Below are 5910 nucleotides of genomic sequence, written 5' to 3' on the forward strand. Positions count from 1 at the left end.
ATTATATACTACAAGTATTTATTAAAAAATAATATTATTAGATATTATATAATTATAAAAAATAAGTGAGTTTATCATTATTGTTAAATAAAAATATAATTAATTTAAGAAGGAGTGAATTTATAATTAAAATTAAAATAAATTAAATAAAAGTAAACTATTTGATAGAAGATATCTATATGTATTATAATTTGCATATGTTTTAATAGAAAACATAATGGTCTGGTGGTTGTGGAGCATTTTGGTTTCCTTGAGGACAAGGGTTCGAACCCTACCTCAAGCATTTTGGAAATATTTTCTTCTAAACGGTTCGGTCAGACCACCTCACCGGTTTTGACCGGTTCGCACCGGTTTTGACCGGTTCGTACCGGTTCACACCGAGTTTGACCGGTTCAATTCCTTGTGCGGTTCAAACACTGGACCGGACCGGTATAGGATCCGGTTCACCGATTTTCCGGTCGAACCGGCCGGTCCGGTCCGGTTTTTACAACTATGGTTTCAACTCACTTCAAAGCAATAAACAATCAATTTTGCTTATACATTTTTTTAGCAGAACTAACAAACTATCTTGTAAGTTCCATCATCTGTTCCACTCCAACCTACCAGGCCAAAGAAATTGCCCCCTAAAAGAACAGCAACTCAATCCCTAACTTCTATAAATATGGATCCAATACAAGGAGCAAGTTCTGGGATAACAACAAGATTAGCAGGGTTCATGAAGTTTGTCCCCACCCTGGGCTTCATACTTCCAAGGAAGAAGAATTGAAATGCTTTATGTTTTGTTTTGTAATACTTGTGTTGAAGTTGAGTTCATTTTGATGACCGTGTATTGAAATAGGTTTATCCATAAGTCATATTTAAGATACATTCTGGTGAATCTGTTTAAATTGTTTAAGTTTGAATTTAATTAGGTAGTTCTATTTTGAAGGATTTCAGTATTTTGTGTAATGATGATATACAATAGACATCAATGTTGGTGAAAGTTACAACAAGTGCTAGTATGACATTAATATCATTATGGAAATGAAACTTACATATTAGTTATTATAATTTATCTTCAATCACGTGGTGTTTTTATTTGCAGTTTCATAATTGCACATTGCAAAAAAAAATGATCATACTAAATCTATCAATTGCATTCATATCAATTTGATTTCTACAATCAACAATAATTTCACATGCTATTTTCTTACAACTAAGCCATAACCAATACACACAATTATAATTCGAAACACAAACAAGCTTAAAACATAGTTTTATATTTTAAAAATCCTAACATTAGCTTCCAAATTCCTAATTCTCCAGCTTAAGTTCATCTTCCAATGGTCTACTTTTCTTGCAGGTTCAACTCTGCCAACAATGGCTTCATCTTTGTTATATATGCCCACAATAAAAGACCGTACCATCTTTTTTTCGCAGTCTGCCACACACCCAAAAGAAAGAAAAAACTTAAAATGCAATTCATAATGGGTTTCAGTAAACTCTCAGAATTCAACAACTCACATTGTAGTTTGAAAAACCAAAAAAAATCACTCAAGATTGGCATCTGTACCAGACCAACAAAGAACAAGATGCATCCCACATCCACACCATTGAGGAAGCTTCCCTACTCTGCTACAATTGGTGGTCCTCACCCACGTTCCATGTGAACGTGACCATAATGATGAACTATTAATTTGGGACATTTGAGAGTTTGTCTAGGATTTTATTTGAATCATAGGGGTCATGTTGAGTCTTCGAATTTTATCTCCACTTTATTTAACCGTTACTCAACACACTCAGCACTTCAGTGGCAATGTTGTGTCCACTGTGTCAGGTAAATGTGTCAGATAAGCATTTCGATAACAGAGATAATTGTAAGAAAAATTGGGATCCACTATTTCTAATTTGGGAATTTTAATTGGGACCAATGAAATTGTATGAATTAAATTGAGTATCGGACCAAATTTTTCAAAGGCCAAATTGAGATTTAACTCCACTATGTTAGATAAATAATTTCCAGTATAAATGGATCCTATCAAATCGGTTAACCAATGTTGCAAAGTTGCATGCATGCACAAATATAGTGTTACATGAAAAAAAATTTTAAGCTATAAAAAAAATAAAAAATTTAGTAATACAAAAGAAGCAAGTATTTAGGGATTTGAATTTCTTTTTGTGTATGCAGCAACTCATTAGTACGTGATAAATTCTTAAATAAAATTTAAATCTACAAATTAGTTTTTGACCTACCAAGTTAAGAATACCACGAAAAAAACAAAAAAAAAGAAAAATTGTGTTGGCTCCATAATTAGAGGCAAATTCAAGTCTTGCAAATTAAAAGAAAGCTTAAATAATTTTTTAATATTTATAAAATATTCAATTTTTTTTATCTTTTAAAACTTAAAAAAATTTAGGGCAAAAAACGCTAATAAGCCAAGGCAGGAGATTATTTACGTATATCAGCCAAAATGAAAATCGTTTCACCAATGAGCCAAAGCATATTTATATATAATTCGAACCAGCCTGGTTCGAACTACATTTACACATAAATTGAACCAATTCAGTTTGAATTACTAACGAAAAATTCACTATAATTTGAACCACATTAGTTCGAATTATACTAGGAGAAGCTGCCCATAGTAATTCGAACCAGGTTGGTTCAAATTACACAAACCATATTTCGAACTAGGCTGGTTCGAATTAGTGAGAAACAGACCTGTATATATATGGTTGTAAACGTGAGTTGCTCTCATTAGAAGGTGTAAGATGGCCAGTGACGAGAGTTTTGTAGTGTTGGTTCACCACAAAGGATCCATTAAGAGGAAAACTCGTTCCGGTGTGAAGTTCACCGATAAGGATCCTCTCTGTATTATCGTGAGGCCTACGACGAACTATGATGATCTTGTTAGGTCTGTACTGATGAAACTTGGTCTGGAAGGTGCGAAGCGGATTAAGAAATTTTTCTATTGCATTCCAGTCACGGTGCTCCAGGAAACCGTGAAGTATGATTGTTTCACGATTGGGAGTGATGAGGACTTGCAAGTCATGTTTCATTGTCGCCGGCAGTTTCCAGAGGTGAGGACACCAGAATTGTTAGCAAAGTTGGTTGATGTGGTATCCAGCTCAGGGGGTTCGAACTGGAATACCACCACTTTAGCCACGGTAGCCGGTTCTAGTTCCAGACCTGCCGTTGCTTCTTCGTCCGTCCCTGTGTACGAGCCACCGGTCCAACCTGTCGCCTCCCCTTCTTTTGCTGTTGATCTCAATGGCAGCGTAGGCGACGAGGTCGGAACAGGAGAATTTCTGCCGACCTCTTTACAATGCACTGCACCGCTTGAGGTTGGAGACGGATTGTTGGGTAATGCAGAGGACGATGACGTCGAGCCGGATATGATTGATGATGACAGCGGCGATGATATTGGAGCGAGTGAGCCTGCAGGGGTGGGAGGTGGTTCTAGCTCTGGCACACAGCAGTATCCACCACATTTTTCCTCTTTGGACTTGGATGCCATGAGGCAGGAGGGGGTTTCTAGGCAGTGATGAGAGAACTTTTGCGTGGTCTAGAAATTTGCGGATAAATCCTCATTGCAAGTATAGTTTCTAAACCTTCAAAAGTCCTTTCACACAAACGTTTTGGTTGTCACAAGTAACAAACCCCTAAATAAATTGATAACCGAAGTATTTAAACCTCGGTTCGTCTTCTCAAGGAACTGCAGGGAAGTATGTTCTTATTATTGGTTATGGAGATTGTAAATTGGGATTTTGAGAATGAGGAGTGAATAGTTTAATCAGTAGTTAAAGTAAATGAAGAACAAGTAATTTAAATGGCAAGTCAAATAAATAAATGACTGAAAATAAACTTTTGGCAAGGTACGAGAAATTAGAGGTCCTATCCTAGCTATACTTATCAATGATGATGAGAATTGAATCTTAATTCTACTTTGTTAACCTTTACTAAGATAAAGGAAGGTCAAGGGATTAATTGGGTTGATCTTCGAATCCTATTTATTTCCTAAGAAAAGATTGGGATTATTGAAGTTCAGTTTAACTAACAAGATAACAATTATCAATCATGTTTGAGTTTGATAACTCCTGAGTTACTGATTTCTTAACCAAGACCAAAAGGAGTCACTCCTAAAACTAAGAGAAATCCTAAATCCTAATCCTAAGAGAGAGGAGAGAATCTCCCTCTCAAAACTAAATCTAAATCATGAAAACTAACTAAAGTGGTGTCTCTATCTGAATGGATGGATTCTCCCACTTCATAACCTCTGGTCTATGCCTTCTGGACTTGGACTTGGGTCAAAAAGGGCTTCAGAATTCGCTGGGAGCATTTTCTGCAATTTCTGGTGCGTGGCCTCTGTCACGCGTCCACGTGGGTCACGCGGTCGCGTCATTTGGAGTTTTCCTTGTCACGTGGTCGCGTCAGTCATGCGACTGCGTCATATGTGTTCTGCTTAAGGCACGCGGTCGCGTCAGTCATGCGGCCGCGTCGCTGCTTCCTCGCGCTTGGCATGCGTCCGCATCGCCCATGCGATCGCGTGGATGCCAGTTTCTTCACAAACTTCGTTTTATGCTTTCCTTCTATTTTTGTATGTTTCCTTTCCATCCTTTAAGTCATTCTTGCCTTAGAAGATCTGAAACTACTCAACACACTAATCACGGCATCGAATGGAAATAAAGGTAATTAAAATAATTAATTTTAAAGCATAGGAAACATGTTTTTCACATACATCATATAATAAGGAAGGGAAAGTAAAACCATGCAAATAATATGAATAAGTGGGTGAAGGATTGAATAAATCACTCAGATTAAGCACAAAATATATCATAAAATATGGGTTTATCAACCTCCCCACACTTAAACAATAGCATGTCCTCATGCTAAGTCCAAGAATAATGTTAGGTTAAAGTGGTGGAATGTCATGCAATGCAATCTAATCTAAATGCAACTACCTATATGAATGATGCATCATGCAATTCTAGTTTTTATTCACTTGTATATAAAGCTTGCATGTAGTTGAATTAATNCATACAAAAGTCATGAGGTCTTTAATTAAGTGAGCTAATAGGTGAATCCTTAATTAGTCTAAGATCTCACCTAACATACATACTTTCTAAAGCAAAGCTTCTTTACCTATTTTCCCATATTTTCCCACTTTTGATGTTACATGCTCATGTTTCAATATTTATTATTTTTATCCCATGTGCATTGCTTTATTTCACATTTGGGGAATTCTTTTGTGTTCCCTTTATTCATAACACTTTTTTTTTAATGCACATGGTAATTCAATTATTTTGATTTCACATGAGCATGCTTCCCAAAATTTTTATTTGAATTATTTTATTCTTTTCAACTTTTCTACCTTTTGTTTTTATCATCCATGTTCCCAATAGGTTTCCCACATGTAAACTATACACAATTTCTATCTTAAGCTAACCAAGGATTCAACTTTGGGATTTTTATTTTGTTTTTCTGCTTAAGGCTAGTAATGTGGTTTATAGAATAAAAGGGGATTTAAAGGCTCAAGGGGGTTAACAAGGGTGATGTAAAGGGTAGGCTATTTTGGGATAAGTGAGCTAAGATCAAATAATGGCCTCAATCACTCTCTTGGTATATATTTCTATTCTATAATCGGACATATAGATTAAAACAAAGTAAAGAACACCAGAATACAAAAGAAGGGTGGAACACACAGGAATAAAATATTATGGTTTGAATGTAACCATACAATTAAGCTCAAAACTCACAGGCTGTGTGTTCTCTAGCTCAAAAATTATTTATCACTTATGTATGTCATTCAGGTTTAGTTAAAAATTCCCATTATTCTCAATGTAAAACTTATATTGAATGGCTTTAAAGTTCTAGTGTTTCTCCTTGATGAAATGTTGTTAACTAACTAACATGTAATGCTATATATACAAGGT

Source organism: Arachis ipaensis, chromosome B08 (genome assembly GCF_000816755.2).
Source record: "Arachis ipaensis cultivar K30076 chromosome B08, Araip1.1, whole genome shotgun sequence".
In the NCBI taxonomy this organism is placed as follows: Eukaryota; Viridiplantae; Streptophyta; class Magnoliopsida; order Fabales; family Fabaceae; genus Arachis; species Arachis ipaensis.